At 48.8% G+C, this 20,218-nt stretch overlaps 1 protein-coding gene and 1 long non-coding RNA gene across 7 annotated transcripts in view; one reads left to right on the forward strand and one right to left on the reverse strand.

Moving 5' to 3' along the window:
- The window catches only part of PACSIN1 (protein kinase C and casein kinase substrate in neurons 1), a 49,241-nt gene extending 39,531 nt beyond the window's left edge, over window positions 1-9,710 (reverse strand). For 2 of the 6 annotated variants that reach the window (XM_036887063.2, XM_057494377.1), the window contains exons 1-2: window positions 8,068-8,202; window positions 6,307-6,377 (exon numbers count right to left, since the gene is read on the reverse strand). The gene's annotated coding sequence lies outside the window, so the exon portion shown is untranslated. Of the gene's footprint in view, window positions 1-6,306; window positions 6,378-8,067; window positions 8,220-9,579 lie in introns of those variants that run through there. The other 4 variants (XM_057494376.1, XM_036887062.2, XM_057494378.1 and 1 more) reach the window with 4 other exon arrangements.
- Window positions 9,711-9,811: 101 nt separating this feature from the next.
- LOC118913254 (uncharacterized) lies at window positions 9,812-15,067 on the forward strand. The gene is made up of 2 exons (XR_008994497.1): window positions 9,812-10,102; window positions 14,881-15,067. It is a non-coding gene; the product is annotated as an uncharacterized LOC118913254 (long non-coding RNA).
- The last annotated feature ends 5,151 nt before the right edge of the window (window positions 15,068-20,218 follow it).

Consider the following 20,218-nt stretch of genomic DNA (forward strand, 5'->3'; position numbering starts at 1 on the left):
GGGCACCCACTGCCTAGCTACCGCAGGTGCTGGCTGCTTAGGGTCCAGCTGCCCGCCTCTCCTGAGAGCTGACTGTGGCTTCTGGGTGAGCAGCTTCATAGGGAAGCCTGGGAGGTTATGGCCCCCACCCCCAGGAGGCAGCCAGTGACTGCCTGATAAGGGGGTACAAAGGCCTGGGCTCTTGTCTCAAGGAAGGATACTCCCAAGGTGCTTGCTGCTCCCAGCCTACAGCTCCCTGCAGGATCAGGCTAGAGCCGGACTTCAACTGAGAGCACATCTTCCCCAGCTCCTTCCCTGCCCTATGATGCCCTTGCTCCCTTCTATGAGTGTGCCTGCAATAAATTACTTGCCCAGAAATCCCTGTGTGGGGTTGGGCTTCCTGGAAATCTGACCTAGGACAGGAAGTATTTTGTAAACTACGAAGTGCTATGCGTGATTATGGGGTTGTTTTATTTTCCAGGAAATGCTGAAAGGAAGGAAGCTGGCAGTGATGTAAGTGGAAGAGACCCACGGCCCTGACCTCAGGGAACTCAGGAGTAGGGAGGAGAGACAGACAAGAAACCAACAAGATCTTAATAGCAGGGATGGATAAGTGCTATGAAGGAAAATAAAACAGAGTCGAGACAGAGAACGGGCTATTTTAGATGAGGTACACTGGGAAGGTCTCTTTGAGGAAGTTAAGTGGGCAGAGATGTGAACGGCATGAGCCATGCAGACTTCTGAGTCCAAGCATAGGGAACAGCAGTGCAAAAGCAGGAGGGTATTTGATACATCCAAGAAATGGCCAGGAGCCCAGTGAAAGTGGATGGCCTGCCATGAGATCAGAAGTATTGGGCAGCCAGATCACACATAGCCTCATAGGCTGTTAGAGGACTTTTTATAGAACTTTGAATTTTATCCAAATAAGAAGGGATCACTGAAGTTTTGAGCAAAGCAGGGATGTGATCTGATACAGGTTTTAAAAGGATCTCTGACTGCTGGGACAAGAAGGGGGCAGGGAGACCAGGTGGAGGCTGCTGCAATAATCCAAGAGTGGATAGTAGAGGCTTAGAAGGGAGGGCAGCAATACAAATAGTGAGAAGTGGTCAGATTCTGGGTGTCTCAAAGGTAGAGCCAGAAGGATTTACTGAAGACTGCATAAGGAGGGATCAGAAGTCATATGAATCCAGCTACCAATTTACAGAGGCAGTAGAGGAACGTGTTAAACTATATCACAAGGATGTACATGTCAACAAAATCCAGACTGTGGGAAATCCAGACTGTGGGAAACCAGGACAAATAACCTGGTTTCTCCAATAGATAGACTACCAGGAACAAAGAAAAAGATGGAAGGGGATACTATGGATTAAAAGAGACTAAGACATGTACTAACTGTAAAAAAATTTTTCTTAAATATCTGCACCATTCAGGAATGTGAATGGATATTTAAGGATATAAAGAGATGGTATCTTAGGTATAATAATAATTATTATGATTATGTTAGAAAAAGTCCCTATCTTTTAGAGATACATCTTGATATATTTGTGATGAAATTATGCCAGGATTTGGTTTGAATTATAACAGGAAAGGGGAAAGGGGGGTAGAAATGAAACAAAATTGGCCATGAGTTGGTAACAGTTGAAGCTGAACAGTAAGTACACAGTGGTTCATTATACTGTTCTCTCTACTTTTGTAACTGCTTATACTTTTCCATAATAAAAATTTAAAAATAAAGGACAGAAGAGAAACCAAGTCCATGAGAAGGTGTTGAACGGTCCAAGTACCCTCTATGAGTCAGTGTTAGGGCCAGAACCTAACACTGGGCCCCCAACCCCAAGTCTGTGCTCCTGCCCTGCCTCAGCTCTCTCTCTTCTCTAGTCAAGGCTGGACCCAGGCAGGCCAGGGATAGAGTCTGTGGCCCCAGGGAAGGACCTGGGGTTGCGGGTGAGGGATGCTGGGCCTCTGGCAGTCCCTGCAAGACACAGGGAGAGCCCTGGGCCACCTGTCCCAGAAAGTCCAAGGAGGCCAATGGTTTAAAATCTTCTGCATCTGCCCAACCAGCCTCATCTCCCACTTCCTCTGGGGTTGCTGTAGTGATTTCCTCCCCAGCCCCTATACCCACCTTCTATGATGACCTTCCATGGTCAGTCACCTCAGTCTTTGGGGGCATGCCTGCCTCCCCTCTCTGAGAGAAGTGATCGTCTATGCTCCCTAATGAGAAGTGCTGGGACAGAGAGGTTAAGACAGAGCCTCTGGATCCACACTGCATGGGTGTGACTCCTGCCTCAGCCACTTACTTGCAGCATGACCTTAGGCAAGTCACTTAAGCTCAGTTTCCACATCTGTAAAATGGGGGATAACTTCGTAAGAGTGCTCATAAAAGTAAATGAGTTAATAAATATGGATAAGTAGAACAGTGCCTGGCAGATGTCATTGGATTTCAGGACTCCTCGGGCCCCTGGCACAGCTCTCTAGGGCCTGCCTCGCTCCTTTGTGACCCCAAGACACCCCAATGACACACACAACGTGGGTGCTCAGTCGCAGAGAGTTCAGACACTTGGCTTCTGCAGTGCTCCTTCTGCAGTCCTCTCGATATCCAGACTTACCTTACCAGGTTTCATCCACCCCAGGGGTGGGAGGAGGAAGGAGAGGAGAAGCAAGCCCATGAGGGGACCAGTTGGAAATCATCCACAAATAAAAACTCCTCAAACCCAAGTAGCAGACTCTGACTCAAATTAAGGGGGATTAAATTGAAATGCTCATTGTTTTTCAATTTCTAAGAAAAATCCCAGGTATTTTATGAGTAATGGTGGTGTATAAAATGCAAACAACACAGGATGGCTGAAATAAAAAGCAAACAGTCCCCATCTTGCTCGGCATGTGGCCTCCCAATACCTGCCCTCAGAAGTATGCTCTAGTAACAATCAGGTATTATGCAGCCTTCTAGACATTTTTAGGCAATATGAGCAGAGATGCACATGTATATTCTTTAAATGGGATCATTCTGAGCACATTATTCTGCAAGGTCACTTGCTTTAGCTCGCCGATGTGCTCTGACCGCCTTCCCACCTTGTTATTAAGCTCCGCCCATTCTTTCCTCTCGGCATCCCCAGCACCTAAAGTGGTGCCTGTCACACAGAAGACATCCAGTGGACAATCACTGACCAAATGAAAGAATGGACAGCTGCCTGAAACCACATCACCTGGAGGGGTCCTAGTGATGTCACTGGCCCTTTTGAGGGATATTTAGTTTTGCCACACTGACCATCTCCACCCGGCAGTCTTCACATCCGGTGCCTATAGCAGAAATCCCTGGACATGGAACCATAGGATCAAGACTTTGATTATTATTGCCCAGAAGGTAGTGCCAACCTATTTTCCCCGGCTGGTGTGAGAGCTCCAGTTGCCCACACCCTCTGCCACATCAGAACCCTATTAAGATGATGACTTTTATTTCTCGAAGATTAACATTTAGTCACTCCACCCTTGATCATCAAATCTCCTTTTGTCCCACCTGAATAAATAAGAGGATGTATCACTTATTACTTCTCAGCTGTGCTAGGGATCCACAAAGGAGGAGCTACCTTCTAGACAGTAAACAGAAACAGTTTCCGGATGCAAAATGTGAAACATTAATTTCTAAAAATGGACATGTTAAATTTTTAAGTCAGCTTCAAACAAGCATCCATTGATCCCTCTTCCAAAACTACAGAAGAGAAAATTAAGACCCCCTTCGCTCCCTCCCTCTCTACCCCTTCACGCCCCAGTCTAGGGTGGCCAGATTCAGCAAATGAAAATACAGGACTACTTAAATTTGACTTTCAGACAAAGAACGAATAAAAATTTTAGTATAAGTATGTCCCATGCAATATCTGGAACATACTTATACTATTAAAAGGCCAAATTTGTTGTTTATCAAAAGTCAAATTTAACCAGGCATCTGGATTTTATCTGGTAAGCCTACTGCAACCCCTACTCAGCCTTTTAATATCAAGTGATTTTTAAATAGTAGCTGAGGCCTCCTTACCCTCCCTATTATCAGGCATCCTGCTGCCCCCAGACACCCAAGCTCGAGGTCTTCGGAGGCATCACCCCAACCCCACAGACATACTCCCCACCAGAGATGGACCACCCCACCAACTTCCCCAGCATTAGAGCGCCTGTCCCCTCAGAGCCAGCTCAGGCCAAGATCCTGCTGGTCTTCTCCCTTCAGCTGGTCCCGCAGGTTCCTTCCCTGCCATCCTTTCAGGGCATGGGCACTATCTGTTGCCCTGGCAGCAGAGGGTGCTGCCAGCACATGACCTTCAGGGCTTGCTGTGCTGCAGGGCCACCAGCCTAAGGGCATGCCCCGGCCACACCCAGGGCCTCACAGATACTGACCATTGCAAGCTCATTCTGCTCTAAAAGGCCACTCGAATTCCACAGTGCCCTGTGGATCCCTGAGGTTGCCTGTTGGGCTTGTGTCGGAGCGCCACTCCCCCACCCCACCCCCGTCCTACTTCCTTCACCTTCTGTCTACAGGTGAGGCTCAGGGACCTCTCCCCTGCCTGCATGCTAATCTGAGCATCCACTTCCTGGGACCACGACCTGCCCCACCTGTCTCCTGTCTCCACTTTCCCTTTCTGGCCCACTAGCTCTAGCTCCCTGGCTGGAAACCAGCCACAAAGTGCCCAGGGTGGGTCTGGTGCTGGCTAATGGGTTTTCCATATTTGGTTTTCCAGTACATTCTAAATTTTACATAAGTACATACTACATTGGTAATGAGAAAAAAATAATAAATACTTTTTTTCTTTAAGAAAAACATAAAATGAAGCAGCCCTCCTCCACCTGGCACACCCGCTCTTCCCCCAACCCTCCCACCTGCTTCCCCAGGGAAGACTCCCCCCAGATCAGCAACCTCCCTCACCCCAAATGCTCTCCCCTGTCCTGACAAGCCCACAGCAGTTTCACTTCTCCAATGAAAGCTTTCTACCACCAGCTTGTTGGGCTGGGGGGATTTATGCAAATCTATGAATGGTTTCCTCATCTCATACTGGGAGGAGAAAAATTATTGTATGTCCTGAGATTGGTGAGAAAAGGAAGGATATGGTGGGACTAATCTTCATTCATGCTACCAGTAGGAACTAGGTAGGACTACTCAATGCCAGGCACCTGGGACACTGGGAAAAGGACACAGACCCTGCCCCCTCCAACTTCACAGCCCAGTGTGGGTGGGGAGACAACAATCAAAGTCCCAGAGGATACTGTGTGAGGGGAGGTGAGCAGGGTATGGGAAAGAGGGTTCATGGCCAGGGGTCCCAACCCAAGCCAGAAGCTTCTGGGAGGAAGAAAAGTCTCAGGGATGCCAGGGGGTGAGAAGATAAATGTAGGGAGGAGAGAGAGTGTTACAGGCACAGGGGACCAGCATGTGCAAAGGCCTACAGGTGAGAGAGGCTTGGCTTACTGGAGGAACTCAAAGCAGTTCAGAGCAGCTGGAGGATGGAGGGAGGGAAAGGGGAGGAAGCCAGGCTTGAAGCCACATTAGGGAGCCTGCACTTTGTCCTCAGGGCAATGGGGAGCCATTGAAGGATGCAGAACAAGGGAGTGACAGACTCATGTGCATCATATAACATCATTCTCCTGCTCAGAGACCCATTGATAGGGGTGTTACTATTCTGAGCATCCACAACTGTCACAGTCACACTTCATCATGCGCATACTACCTACCATGCACGAACTTTAGCCACGGAGTATGAAAACCTGTTTCTCCGTGCAGACAGCAAGCCCACAGCAGCCACGTCCACAGTCTTCTTGCTCTTGCCATAGGGAACATAGGTTAAGAGCATGGACTCTGGAGTCTAAGTTCACATCCCAGCTCCTCCACTTTCAAACTGTGTGGCCTTGGACAGATACCTGCTGTGTGCCTCCATCTCCTCACTTGTACAGCTGGGATAATAATGGTACCTACCTCATTGGGCCACTGTGAGAACTGAATGAGTTAATACACGACAAATAGATCAGGACATGGCAAATGAAAAATGCGTGTCCCTTTGGTTCTCCTGTCAGTACTGCACCCTCCCCTCAGGGCCCCCAGGGCCAACCACTTTCAGTCACTAACTAAACCACCTCCGCTGGCTTCCCTCTACCCCTGACACACTCTCCCTTATTCCCTTATTCTCACCATTACTAGGGGCCAGGACAGAGCCAGACAGGAGGAGCCTCTGGGTTTTAGGCCAACTGGACTCTCTGACCTGGCTCTGGGGCCTGACCCCAGCTCCCTCCGACCCAGTGGGGAGAGCATGGGACTTGGGACAGGACGTGAGCACTGCCCCTGGCTTGGCTGCTCACCTCTGTGTGCCTCAGTCTCCCCCTTTGCCAGAGGATCACAGGAACATCTTGCAGATGTCTTATCAGCATAGCTGTCAAAAGGAGCAATTAGGGCTGGGAAAGAGCGAATGTCCACGTCTGTCACAGACATCAGGACCCATGGTGGCAGTCTCTTCTTCTTTTGGCCTGGGGTTTGTTCCTCCACGCAATGGAGTCATAAGATTTGTTCAGAGGTCACTATGAGGGCCCCCAAGGCTGAGGATGGCCTGGCTGGGGCTTTCCCAGACTCCCTGATGCTGACTAGCACTTTTCCAAAGGCTGGGACAGAGGCAGAGAGCCCTGGTCTGAGCTGAGCACCCCAAGAACAAAGTGCCAACGCATGGGCTTATGAAAGCCAGACCTTGGGCCTTCCACCAAGCCTGGACTAGGCCACGGCACTCAAACCAGAGGCCCCAAAAGACCCTCTGGAGCCATGGGGACTGCGACTTTTAGCTCCAAATGCTATAGCTGCCTGTCAGTTCCAGGTCTAGGAAGGGCCTAAATGGGACTGTCTTTGTCTTGCTTCTTTGCACTGAGGGACAGAAAGAAAGCCCAAGAGGGGTTCACCCGCCTCCTTCAGGTTACCAGCTAGTTCCCAGAGTTCAAATTCTTTCAGTCACTCAAATATTTACTTAGTGCCAGACCCTGTCAGGTGCAGGGTTGATGATAGATGACCAAATTCCTACCCTGAATGCACTTCTGGTCTAGAGGCCGAGAGACAGGACATAAATACCCAAACCACAAGGCAGACTAGGTCAGATAATGCAGGCAAGGATCTCACTTAGGGTATCAGGAAGCTGCCTGGAAGGGGTGGCTTGTGAGTGGTGATTTGGATATGTGGTGGAGAGGCCAGGAGAGTGGGTTATAAAACCTCCAAAATCATTGACAGACAGTTCTGTTTGCACCCCGGCTGTGCCAGAGCTAGGGCAATGTGGGTTATTTCTGGTTGTGGCCAGAGAAAAGCGGCCACATGTGTCACTGCACGTGGGGTGCAGAGCTAGGCTGTAGTGGGGGTGGGGGCAACTGGGGCTGGCCAAACTCTGGGGTTTGCCACTGTGTTCCTCACACCCTGATCATCTTTCCATCTTTTCATGCCCTCCTATAAGGCGAAAACAAGCGGGAGACAGAGTTCCAACAGGCAGCAAGTGGCCTGGGGGGTGGGGAGGAAGGCAGTGCCAAACAGACCTGGCTTGTGCTGTATCTGCAGGCCACTTAGCATCACCTCCTCGCCCACCTCCTATCACAGCTGTGGGGGAAGAGGTCGAGGGACGGAAGAAAATATCTTTCATTGTAAACCAGACAGGGCATAGGGCACATCAGCTGCTGTGTTTCTCCCCAACCCACTCTGATCCATAAATAGCTTACCCACCAAGCTGGCACCGGTCCACCCACCCAGCTGGTACCAGAAAGCCCCAAGCCAGAGACTCGGACCCCTGGGGCCTGGGTCCCAGCTTCCCAAGAAATATATTTCCTGCGTTTTCCCTAGAGTGAAGGCCTCTGCCGCCAGCAACCTCTCCCAGAGGGCCTAGCGCAGGGGTATCCTGGCACAGCCTGGGTGATGCCAGTGAACCCCGGCTTCAAAGCACCTCCGGCCGCGCGCTCACCTCTCTCTGGGTAACTGCCCAATTCTCCGACGCGCTCTGGCGGAGAAGATGTCAGTCTCCTTGCCCCACGCAAACACGCACTTCCTAACCGGAGCCCGCCCTCCCTCCCCACCCTCTATCCAGGGACCAGACCCCCTACCTGGGGGCAGGAGTGCCCTACACCAGGGGCTGTGCCACCGGGCAATGCAGGGCGTCTGGGGCCCGGCCTCAAGCCCGGACGGCTTCCTGGGGGAAGAGAAGGCTGCGCTGCCGCCGCCGCTGCTACCGCGTCTCTCCGGATCTCGCCGGGGCTGCGGGAAGGAGGAAGGTCAGAGCCGAGAAGGGGGTGGGAGGGGGGAGGAGGCGTGCACAGATGGGCGCAGATTAGAGAGGCATTTTTAGCGAGCCAATGGCAGCTCGGCGCAGGGCGGCGCGGTGGCTGCGCAGGTGGAAGCGCCGCGGCTGCTGAGGAGGCAGCCGCCGGCTTAGCAGGCGTCGGGGAGGGGGGGCAGCGCCCCCAGTTCCCTGGCGGGCGACCCTCCTCCAGAGGGTCCTTCGGGCTGGGGCAGAGGGGCTCTGCTGCAGGTGGGCGCAGGGAGCACCCGGGTGCGCCCTCCTCCCAGCCCTCCTGCGGCGCGCTCTGTACCGGGGTGTCTCTCCCCTCCCTTCATTCCCTGTCCCCACCTTTTGAACATTCCTCTGGCCTGTCTGTCTGTCTGGGGTTTCCGGCCTCCCCTAATCCTGCGTCTTCTGGTACGTGCGAGGGCGTATAAGGTGGGTGTCCTGGGTGGCAGGGGAGTTGGGGGGTGTTAAGCACTCTCTGGAGTGCCGGCTCCTCCTCTATCCCCCAGCCCCCATCAGCTTCCCCGGAGTACCCCGTTCACCCCATGGGGCAGTCACTAACCCTCGTGCCCTAGTTCCAGCTGGACTTGCTGTCACCAAGACAGACCCCAGGCCATCTCCTTGGGGTTTCTGGGGGAAGGGGGTGCTTGTGACCCCAAGAGCCTTCACTCTTCCTGCCTTGAACCCCAAATGCTTGGGAAGCCTGAACACTGCAGGGACACTGGAGCAGCTGTCTCGGCTGCAGAGATGTGCAAGGAGCTGATGATTTACTCAAGACCTGTTTACTGAGAGCCCTCGGAGTGCCTGGCACTGATGAGGGGCTGGACTACACAGCAGACTATAAAAGACCAAATCTCCGCCCTCACATAGTTCAAATTTGTGAGGAAAGATAGATGTTAACTCTAATAAATAGTTTATAGAGTATTTTTTAAAGTAGTATGTACAAAGTAGGAAAATTAAGTTAGGAAAAGGGAAAGAAAGTGATAGTGTTCAGGGTAAGATTAGATCCCAGCCGTTTGTGGGGAGTGGGGGCAGCTGGATTTGATCATAAGCCCCCAGGTAGGCATGCAGACTCTATCTCGTTTGTCACAGATCTCACCACTCCCTATTGTTTGCACCTGGGCTGGTCACACATTTATATTTCCTGCTCTCCCTCTCCATCCCCTCCCCTGAGACACTGAAATTCATGACCCCTATGGCCCAGAGCAACATCCCAGTACAGCATTTACTCATTCAGGAAGAATTCTCTGAGCACTGACTGCATGCTAGGTGTGAGCGCCTACAGGAGCTCAACAACACCTAGTTAGGGAGGCCAGACGGCAGCACCTACCCCAGCGATGAACAGGACAGCCAAGTGAGTGGACAATATTCTCAAGAAGGTCAGAGGGTTAGCGTCATCCAGGAAGGTTTTCTGGAGGAGGCAGAATTCCAATGGGGATGCTGAGCATAGCTGGGACTCTGATGAGTCAGATGGGGCAAGAGGCAGAGAAGGCTTCCTGGAAGAGACCAGCAAGCTGGAGCTCAGGTCCTGGAGCATAGCTGGGCAGCCTCCGTGTAAGAGGAATGCTGGTTTCTGGGATGCGGTGTCCATCCCCACCCCAGAAGTTCCTGGTGCCAAGTATGCTGGGCTCAACCTGGAATTTCCCATTGTCCCAGGAGGAGGTGTGATGAGCATAAGGAAGGAAAAACAGTGACTTCACTCAGCTGCTGGGTAAAGAGGCCATGTTACTTAACCTCTCTGAGGTCCAGCCTGCTTATCTTAATAGCTCTGTGACAAGTTACCTCATTGATCTGTGCCTGGGTTTCCTTATTTGGAAAATGGACATGGCAACACCGCCTACTACACAGGTTGTGTGGGTATTACTCAAGAAAATCGAGGTGAACTGCTTAGCACATAAGTACTTGGCTCATTTTGTTGTATTTATTATAATAATTACACTTGCCTCATCGGGTTGTTGGAACTAGACAAAGGAAGTAAACACCTAGCATAGTGCCTGCAGCAATAAATAGTATCTGTTATTATCATTGACTTCGTGTACCCCCCAAATCTCTCCCCTTGTGATCTACCACAGTGCTGTGAAATTCCCCTGATAGAGTTTCTTAATGTGAAGAGGCAACTTTCCCAAGAGGCTCTTAAAGTGCAGTCTAGGGTGAGTAGACTACTATGCACCCCTCTCCTATTGATACACCAGCCTGGCCCAGTGTGTCATCAGGGGCTTTGATGAAAATGGAATGGAGCCCAGGACTGATAAGTTTTGAAAAGGCAGTGAAACGCAGAGCGCAGGACTCAGTCTCCCTTGGTAGTCAGGCATTTGGCGGAGGATGACGAGAATGGGAAGCGTCCAGGCATTCACAGGGTGGGGTCATAATTCAGAGGGCTAGGAGGCTGGAGGCTGGAGGTGCACAGAAGCTGGAGCCACTTGGGGAAGTTATGGGGAGGGCCATGGAGGGATAGACCTGATCAGGAGGTGATAGAGGGAGAGGGTAGGGTGGTGGGGAGAGGGGTAAGGGAGCAGACAAGCTGGGCTTTTGCCATTTGAAGTTGAGGTATGCCTAACATTGCATTATGGTATAGATAGGCAGCCCCCTCCTTAAAAAAATGAGTGGAAAAAACACACACACACACAGAGGCACACACCCCTGCCTGTGTGTAATCCAAAAGAAAATGTTACTTGGGAAATTGAACCTCCATGCTTCCTAAAATTGAGCTAGCTTCCATCTAGATTTTCTGATTGCAAAATGTATGTCATCAAATTTGAACTCCCCCATCTCCTTCTCCCTCTCCCTCTCCTGCTCTTTTGTGTCCCTGTCCAGAGAATAAGACATTCTGCCTTCTGCACAGTGCGTTCCACTCTTCAAGGTGCTTTTCACATCTCTTGTCTGCCCCATTCACTTTTCTCAGTCCCATTAAGTTCTGGCCCATCTGAGATTCGGAGGGACCTTCCTTCCCTCAGTCAGAAGCCTTCTCCACTAGTCTTTTTCCATGCCATACAGAGCAAGGAGGCAGGCACAGACCTCCCCAGATGAGTTTCCAATGCAGACAAGACAAAAAGGACATGTAGACAGGAGGACAGAGCAAGCATGTGGAATCAATCAGAGAGCGAATAATGGAGAGGTGATTATCATGTGTTTAGCCAGGGAGAAGTGGAGGGGGGTGGGGAAGGATTTGGATTCCCTGTTGTTCCAACCCAATATAGGAGGCTTCAAAGAAAAGGTGAGGTGTTGAGTTTCTCTATTCTCACCCCATCTCTGGTTGGAAAAGAAGGACAGTGTGGTGTCCCAATTTTGGTAGGCAGGACTCTGAAGCCCAGAGAGGAAAAGAGACTCGTCAAGGTCACACAGCACATCCGTTTTAGAGCTGGGTTAAAAACAGATTTCCTGACTTCTGGTCAGGTGCTGTCGTCACCAGATTTCTCTACCTCCCCCGCAAACCTGCATGGAGGGCGCAGGACAGAGCGGGAAAGCAATTGGCCCTGTAGCCCCATGGTGTTTTATTGGCTGAGCTGCGTCCCAGCACCATGCAAGGAGGTGAGCAGGACACCTCCAAGGGACAAAGGTACTTTAAAAGCAGCCTCACAGCCCCTTCTGCCCTCTCCTTATCTTTCCACCAGCTGGCTTTGCACTTGCAAGTTGGTTTCCATCACCTGCCTGGTAGACAGAGGCTGTTGCCAGCTGTGCCCTGAATCCAAAGACCAGAGTGTTGGGAGTCTTGGAATTGTGACTTTCACTGTCGTGACTCATGCAAAAGGGGTTAAAAATGCCCTGAAGACATATCATCTTGACAAGGCACTCCATATTGGGAGGCGCCCAGAGTTAGGACCCAGATTATGCTTGAGAGAGAGTCATATATAGGCAATAGCAAACTCAGAACTCTCTTCTCGGACCAGGCACTTTCTAAGCACTTTACACATGTAAACTATGGGTGGAGGTACAATTACTAGCCCCATTTGCAGACAGGAAAACTAAGGCCCGGAAAGGTTAAGTAACTAGGCCAAGGTCATACAGCTGGTAAGTCGTGGAGCTGGGATTCTTCAAAGCTGGATAGTCTGGTTCTAAAAGCAAGGTTCTTAACCACTCAGCGAGGAAAGAAGCAAACATTTACTGAGGGTCTTACTGTGACAACAGGAGGATTTTACATCATTTGGTACTATTACCCCATTTTACAGATGAGGAAACAGTCTTAGTGGGTCCTCTTATGAGGGCTCTCAAAATATAAAAAGGGAGGACATTTGAGAAAGTTCTTGGTGTTATCGCCTCTGTAACAGACCTCAGTGGCCTGAACACCATCGCCACCTAGTGGAATTGTACCTTAAATGCAGACAGACTATCTAAGCTGATGCTGGGTGTCAAGTTCAACATCAAAGAAAGATTTTGTGTTTTGATTTTGGTTTGGGTTCTGATTCTGGTTTTGGTTTTTAATTTCTGTGGCTCACTAATAATAGTCCATTTTGTTGAAGATGTGATGGTAAGCAGAGTTACCATTTGTAATGCCAGCCTTAAAATTAACCCCTAGGGGAGGGAAATCTGTGTGGTGTGCTGATTTTTTAGTTTTCCAAGGGCATTCACATACATTGTTTCATTTGACTCTTCTCACACCCAGTATTATTTTGCTTCCTACTTTTTTAAATGAGGAAATGAGACTTTTCAAGGGAACATCAATTGGGTTGGCTTTAGAATCTAACCTTGGTGGCTCCAGAATCTGGATCTTGTGACTGGAGAGTCCCCATTAGATCAGGCTCCCACCATCCAGGCCCAGAGAGACTGGATGACTTGCCCAAGAATCCCGTGAGCCTGGGTCTCCATCTCAGATCTGAATTATGCAGTTGACCCTCACCAGTCCTGAACTGTGTTTCAGCTTCTGCTTCCTCCAAAGCAAATCCCACCTGAAGGAGAAAATGAGGTTTATGCAAAGGCACTGCCCTGAGGCTCACTGTGGCAAAACTACCCCTCCATCCCGTGGTCTCTGCTTTGCTGCTCTTCTGTCTGAGAACCTGGGGTCCTCCATCCAACTGGTTCTTCTTCATCATGCAGCCAAGGGTCAGGCTAAGGAGGGAAAACAATAACACTAGCAGATGCACCTGCTCATCACTCTCACCCTCCAGCCACCTGTCCCCTTTCCTGCTGGCTACCCCATCCCAGAGCCAGGAGGCCCATGCCAAGGTGAGATGGTGACATCATTGGGTGTCAGGCAGGGAGACTGCAGTCTGATCATGGTTCTGCCACCAACTGACCAGGTGGCCTGGGGTGGACAATCTGCCTCTCAGGTCTTGGTTTCCTCACCAACGCAATGGGGATGGATCGCAAATTAATGTACTAGAGCTGAAGGCTGCAAACCACTGAAGTGTCCCTCCGTGAGGGGCTTATTAAAACATCATGGCACAGCAGTGCAATGGAATATTATACAGCTGGTAAAAGAGAATTCGGCAACTCTTAATATTCTGATAGGAAACAATCACCAGATACCTACTTTCAGGGAGAAAAGCAAGGTGCAAAGCTGTGAGTATAGTTGCTACTGTGTGTATTTTTTTTTAAAGTAGTGGTGGAAGAATGTATATCCAAGTTTGCTTGTAAATGCAGGGAGTACTTCTGGCAGGACACAAGGGCCTGGGAAGAGTGGCTACCTTCTGGGAAGAGAAGGTGGCTGGATACCAGGCAGGGGACTCCACTCTGTGGACCCTCATATTCCTTTTGGATGTTTGAATCATTTAAATGTATCACCTAGTCAATAAATTAAATTACCAATTTTAAAGATAACAATAAAAACACTGGGGGAGTAATAATAATAAGAACCCTTCACATGGGCTTGCTCTGTCCTTGATGCTATTGCCCATGCTTCACAGCCAGTTCCTCACTTAGTTCTCACACTGAAGCTGTGAAGCAGGCATTATCATCATCCCCCCATTTTACAAGTGAGGAGACTGAGGCACAGAGAGGTGAAATAGCTTGCCCAAGTCACAGGAAGGAAGCAGTGGTGTTCGGATGCAGCCCAGCTGGTCTGGCCCCACGCCACCGTACTGCCTCTCATGTGCAGCAGGTGGAGAAATAGACCCCACGTCCCTCACAGGTATTGTGAGGGGCGTGGGCATGAAAGCCCTTTGAAGAGTCAAGCGTGATCTGCAAAAGTGGGAAACCTTTTCTTGGCATAACCTCACCCCAATGCATTCAGATGCTGTGACAGAGTATATTTACAAAGATGACGCAATGGGTTTCCCTGGTGGAATATTATGCAGCTGATAAAGAGAGTGAGGTGGCTCTTAATGTTCTGACAAGAAACCAGATACCTACATCCAGGGAGAAAAGCAAGGTGCAAAACTGTGAGTATGGTTATGGTCATGTGTCTATATATTTTTAAATGGTGGTGTTACAATATATATCTAAGTTTGCTTGTAAATGCAGGGGGTACTTCTGGCAGGACACAAGGATTTGGAAAGTGTAGTCAGGTTAATAGAGGGTTAGTGATTCCCCTTCCAGAGGTGGTGTCTGCTTCTCCGCCTGCCTTCAGTCTGGGTGCCCGGTGACTACTCTGACAGAGAGAATGTGGCAGAAGTAATGCTCTGCTAGTTCCCAGAGGTGCTATGTAACCTGCATCTTCTGCTTCCTGCTACACGTCGTGCTCTGGTTGACAACCCAGCCAGCAGCCATGAGAGAAGGAGCCATCCCAGACCTTCAGACCAGTCAGGCCTGCAGATGACTCCAGCCCTGGCAGCAATCTGACTACAAACACACAAGAGACCTTGAGTGAGAAAACTGCCCAGCTCAGCCAAGTCAATGCACAGACACAGGAGAGATAATAATACATTGTTGTTTGAAACCGGTAAGCTTTGGGTGGTTTGTTATGCAGCAGCAGGTAACCAGAATGGAGGGCTTGAAGTGAGGCTACTCATCGTGGGGCCCCGTGCTTGGCGACAGTTCTGAATGGAGGCAGAGAGGGCAGAGACCCTGGCCAGGCTCCTTGGTGACAGCTCCCAACAAGAGCCACCATGAAATCCAGGCTCAAATGTGGTCAAAGCTCCACCTCCTTGTCTCTCTTGGTCTCTCCTTTTGCCCTGATGGTCAGGGTGGTACCATCAGCACCATTTCTAGTCATGCTGACAGTGGGCCCTGCTGTCCCTATACCCTAAGTCACCACTTTACAGCATCAGTGAGTCAAACAGTGGAGTGGAAGATGCTCTGTTGGTTACCTGCCTCCCTAGCAAAATTGGGAGCTCCTTGGAATTTGGCCTTATCATTTGGACCCTTCAAGGTCCTACCTCATTTTTCTCTCTCTCTCTGTCTCCAAGAAGGTTCTTCCTTATTTTACTCATGGACTAAGAGACAAATACAAACAAGAAGTGTTCTATCCAAGCCATACTTCATTTCTTCACTCCTTCCATGTATCAAGGGCCAACTCTGTCCCGGGCACTGTTCTGGGCATTGGGAATACAGCCATGTGTACAAGACAAGCAATATCCCTGCCTTTACATGCTCTCAGCTTGGTGGTAAGACAGATGATAGGCAAATAAAGAAATAAATATAAACTAATATCAGGTGGTGATAGTGCTATGAAGAATAACATGAGACTTGAGAGTTAGAGAGTAACAAGGCATAGTCTTTACAGGGGAGGTCAATGAATAGTCCTAAGAAATCATCAAAACAACATAACAATGACTCTAAGAATCAGAACTTCTTGACAAAATCTACATCTGCAATATTTGATGAGTGATATTATACTTGGTAGAAATGTGGCCACAAAGAAAATTCATAACTGCAGGAGCTCTACCCAGTAAAACTTGGTATGTGCTCTCCCATCACCAAAAAAAAAAAGAAATCAGTAAGTCGCATGGGATTTTTTTTAATTATTAGAAAAGAATTGATCCCAATGACAATAATCTCAGCAAGGTAAAAATTAAAATAAAAATAATTTTATTGCCTGCTGAAGAAAATTCCTTAAGGACTTATCTTGTTTTAATATTATTCAGTCCAGAAGATGAGGCATCCAAAATTGATAAGGTAAATAGATCTGATTAAAATTTTAAATTAAAAAGTGGGGTCAATAGGCAGATCTATAGAAACACAAAGTAAATTAGTAGTTGCCAGGGAATGAGGAGTGGGGTGAATGCGGAAGTGACTGCTAATGGGTGTGGGATTTCTTTTTGGGGAAATGTTCTGGAATTAGATAGTGGTGAGGTGCACAACATTTTGAATGTACTAAATGCTATTGAATTGTATGCTTTAAAATGGTGAATTTTATGTAATGTGAATTATCTCACATAATTTGTATTATGTGAATTATATATCAGTTAAAAAATTGCAAACAGTGTGGTCAAAATTTTCCCCTACTCTATTGATAGTGCACAAGTTTTTAATTTTGATGAAGTCCAATTTATCTATTTTTTCTTTTGGGTGTCATATCCAAGAAGTAATTGCCAAGTCCAATGTCATAAAGATTTTCCCCTATATTTTCTTCTAGGAGTTTTATAGTTTTAGCTTTTATGCTTAGGTCTCTGATCCATTTTGAGTTGATTTTTGTACACGGGGCTAGGTAGGGATCTAACTTGACACTTTTACATGTGGATATCCAATTTTTCCAACATCATTTGTTGAAGAAACTGCACTTCCCCATTGTGTAACTTGGTACCCTTGTCAAAAATCATTTGGCCATATACATATGAGTTCATTTCTGGGCTCTATTCTGCTTCATTGGCCTGTATGTCTGTCTTTATACCATCACGGTGGAGGCTGAGACTTGGGAAAGAAAAATGCCTTGCCCAGGATCAATGCAGGTAGTTGCTATTGACGTAAGACCAGAGTATAATAATGACCACCCATCTCACCTTCATTTTTGCTGGTCCCTGTGTGGTAAGCTAAATAATTGCCCCCGCACTACCACCAAAGATGTCTACATACAAATCCCCAGAACCTGTGAATGTTGCCTTACAAAATCAACCATCTTGATTACTGATGCTTTATAGTGTGATTTCAAAGCATGCTTTGAGATCAAGAAGTATGAAATCTCCAACTTTGTTCTTTTTCAAGATTATTTTGTCTATTCAAGGTCACTTAAGCTTCCATATGAATTTTATGATGATTTTTTCTATTTCTTTAAAAAAGGCTGTTGGACTCTTAATAGGGATTGCATTGAATCTCTTTATTGTGAAACCCCTTTTCTTACCTCTCTGAGGCCACCTTGCCTGGCCAGGGGCATCCTGCACAGCCATGGGCTCAGGTGGTCCTGAGCCTTCATCCTGGCTCTACTACTTGCTGGCTGTGTGAGAGTGAGCCTGGACACAGGCTGAACTCCTGGGCTCAGCTTACGCATCTGAAAAATGGAGCAAGCAGTGGTCACTTTGCTGTGTTGTCAGAATTGACCATCACTAATGTGAGCCCACAGTGGGCGATTCACAAACAGTGGGGGATTAGTCTGCTGTTTGTGTAGGCCGGTCCATCTCCTGAAGGGACAGATTTTTCACCTAAAAAATCTGGATCTTTACTGGGAAGGGCATTTGGCACTTCCTGTAGAAGGTGAGAGGCCCCAGCCTTTTTCTCATTCCTCTCTGGCCCTGGGTTCCTGTTCCAGACAGCTGAATCTGCAGTAGCCTGAAGGAAGGACAGCTGGGCAGGCCACAGAGGTGTTGAGTCCCATCGGTCCCCCTCATCCCATACTGTCCCCTTGGCCCCACCTGTGGTAGAGCAGGCCAAGGCAGGTGCTGAGGGCCCCAAGTCCAGCCCCAAGCACACTCTGCCCACAGGCACTGAACTTCAACGAAGAAGAAAAGCAACAGTGTTGACAGCAGGTAGAGTCACCGTCCCATCTTCCCAAAGTTGGAACCTTCATCCAAATTACAACACACCCCAACACCCCAAGCCTCCAAGCCTCAGAGTTGGCCAGCACCTGGCCCCAAAGAAGACAACCAGATCTGTGGACTGAACCCTGATCCCCCAGACACTGAGGGGCTAGGCATGCCTCTGGGCCCTCCCCATTCCTCAGTCCTAGTGGTGGGCCCCCCTGGCAAGGCCTTCCCACTCTCCTACCTGCACTGAGCTCTCCAAAAAGGAGATAGGGATCTCAGTGTCTGTGCATCACTCAGCAAATTCATGCAACAAATACTGGCTGGCCATTTTCACCTCTGAATGCAGCCCCTGGTTTTACAGCTCCTATCGTTAGACTTGTTTTACATGTGAGGATGCTGAGACTTGGGAAAGAAAAATGCCTTGCGCAGGATCAATGCAGGTAGTTGCTAATGACCTAAGACCAGAGTATAATAATGACCACCCATCTCACCTTCACTTTTGCTGGTCCCAGTGTGGTAAGCTAAATAATTGCCCCCTTACCACCACCAAAGATGTCTATATACAAATCCCCAGAACCTGTAAATGTTGCCTTACATGGAACCACAAATGGGACTTTCCAAAAGTTATTAAATTAAGGACCTTGACATGGAGAGATTGTCCCAGACTATTCAGGTGGGCCCAATGTAACTGCAATTGTCCTTGTAAGAGGGAGAGTCTTCTGACTGCAGAAGAGAAGAAAGCAATGTGATGACAGAAGCAGGGACTGGAGCGATGTGCCTGTGGCCAAGGAATGCAGGCAGCCTCTGGAAGCTGGGAGAGGTAAAGAATAGCTTCTCCCCTGGAGCCTCCAGAAGAAACCAGCACTGCTGACACCTTGAGTTTGGCTCCATTGGACTCATTTAGGACTTCTTGCCTCCAGAGGTATAAGAGAGTAAATGTGTATTTTTTAAGCCACTGAGTTTGTGGTGACTTAGCAGCAATCGGAAAGGAATGCCTTCAGCCAGACCCTAGCTCTTGCATCAGCCTTATAAGACAGGTCATTATTTCCATGTGACAGATGGAGAAGCTGAGACTCACAGAAACTAAGTGACATTCCCAGGGCCATACAGCTGGTGAATAACAAAACTTGAATTTGGACATGGGCCTTTCCAACAGACCCTACTGTCCCCTACACAGAGCAGAGATGGGACCCAAATCTGGGTCTCTGGGCACCCACCCAGGCTACTTTTTGCTTTCAAGCTGTATGGCTTGGGGTTACTTAAGTTGTGTCCCTGTTTCATCATCTGTAAAATGGGATCATAACCATAACAAAAGTAGGCACACAGCAAACAGGCAGCCCACTTTATCTGTTACTGTCCTTAGTGTTATACCCAACTGCCTGCAGGCTGCCATCAGGCATTTGCCTGTACAGTCATTCCATGGGGCCAGGGAGCATCACAGAAGTCTGTGTTTCATATGCGTCTGGGACAGTGCTGTCCAGCCCCAGAAGCCAAGAAGATCAGGCACCCAAAGGCCTGGGGTTGATGCTAATGGACGACAGCTCCCAGTCAACACACACACGCATCCTCAGCCCACACCCAGTGTCTGCACCTTGCCCAAAGCAAGCCCTAGCTCTATCTTCCAGGGAAATGGAATAATGCAGAGTTACTTTGGAGACGTCTTGGGGAAAGGCAGGCAAGTTCAGGGAAGGGTTCAATTCCTCTCCAGTCTGTTTGTGTGGTGACCTGGTCTCCTGGCCAGGCCCTCAGAGACTGAGCCACAGGACAGCACATGGGGTGAGCCAGGCACAGTGGCCTGGGAGCAGGGTCCTCCTCCTGGCTCTGGCAGCACACTGAGGAGTAGGCACAGACATGGCAGCCCCCCTCTCTGGGCCTCAGTTCCACTTGGGTCAAAGGAGATTCTTGAGTTTGATAATCATAATATGTACATGGATCAAATGCTTTGGGATTGTTAACTCCTGTAATCCTCACAACAGTCCTTTCTGTACTTGGACTCATCATTTCCATTACATGGAGGAGAAAGCTAAACCACAGGAGGGCACGTTGGTTTTCTAGGGCCTCTTGGGTTGCCAGGTACTTTGGTTTCAAAGCCTGTTTTCTTTATCGTGATGTCTAAGATGAGAAATATTATTGGGCTTAAGAATTACCTGAGGACTTAGTTAAAAAGCACCTTCCCACAAAAAAGAGGGGAAAAAAAGA

Source organism: Manis pentadactyla, chromosome 16, assembly GCF_030020395.1.
Source record: "Manis pentadactyla isolate mManPen7 chromosome 16, mManPen7.hap1, whole genome shotgun sequence".
Classification (NCBI taxonomy): Eukaryota; Metazoa; Chordata; class Mammalia; order Pholidota; family Manidae; genus Manis; species Manis pentadactyla.